This window comes from Mastomys coucha, unplaced genomic scaffold (assembly GCF_008632895.1).
Source record: "Mastomys coucha isolate ucsf_1 unplaced genomic scaffold, UCSF_Mcou_1 pScaffold14, whole genome shotgun sequence".
Classification (NCBI taxonomy): domain Eukaryota; kingdom Metazoa; phylum Chordata; class Mammalia; order Rodentia; family Muridae; genus Mastomys; species Mastomys coucha.
Window position 1 is genome coordinate 102208681 of NW_022196896.1, and position 1110 is coordinate 102209790.

Sequence of the window (1110 nt, forward strand, 5' to 3'; positions counted from 1 at the left end):
GGCCTTTAACAAAATCCAATACCTCATCATGACAAAATTCCTGGAGAGATTAGGAATACAAGAAACATAACCCAAAATAATAAAGGTGCTTTAAAGAAAGTCCAAAGTCAGCATCAACTTAGATAGAGAGAAACTCAAATCAATTCTACTAAAATCAGGAACAAGAGAAGGTTAGCCACTCTCTCTACACCGACTCAACAAAGTACTTCAAGTTCTATCGAGAACAATAAGACAACTAAAGGAGATCAAACTGGTACAAATTGGAAAGGAAGATGCCAAAGCTAATTTATTTGCAGAGATTTGCCTGCCTCTGCCTCCTGAGTGCTGGGAATAAAGGTGTGGCCATCACTGCCTGGCCTTTTGTCTACCGTTAAACTGGGAAGAAACAATGGTCCAGATTTAAAAGATAATAAAATGCATTTATACCCAATAAAACAGGAATGTTCAGGTTAATAATAGCTTTTGTTTGTTTGTTTTTGTTTGTTTGTTTGTTTTCGAGACAGGGTTTCTCTGTATAGCTCTGGCTGTCCTGGAACTCACTCTGTAGACCAGGCTGGCCTCAAACTCAGAAATCTGCCTGCCTCTGCCTCCCAAGTGCTGGGATTAAAGGCGTGAGCCACCACTGCCCGGCAATAATAGCTTTTAAGTGTGGGGGTGAGAAGGGTATTAGAGAAATCTTCCTACTATTTATGAAGATTCTTTCATTAAAGTTAAGATATTTTATGCTCTTTCACTCTTTTGATATAAATCCAGGATTTTTCTTTGCTGAAGTATTTAAAACTTATCATTGTACCTTTATATGCAGATATATATTTTGAAAATAGGCTTACATGTATTTGAACGTTTTGAAAATCCTAGAAAATTGAATTGAATATTTCTAGGATGTTTTTCCTAATATTTTAGCGACTTTGCAACTGCGAAAGCTGTTACACTGGATTCCGAAGAAGCCTATACAGCGGCCTCTTTACAGTAAAAAGAGTAGATATCATACTGAAAGGTTCGTAAGAAGTGCTCAGCTCTTACAGCCATGCCTACTTTCCCTGAAAGGAGGAGCTTGCTGACCGGCTCCCTCCCTGATTGGACTCCCTTTCTTTCTGAGTGTTTATAAAT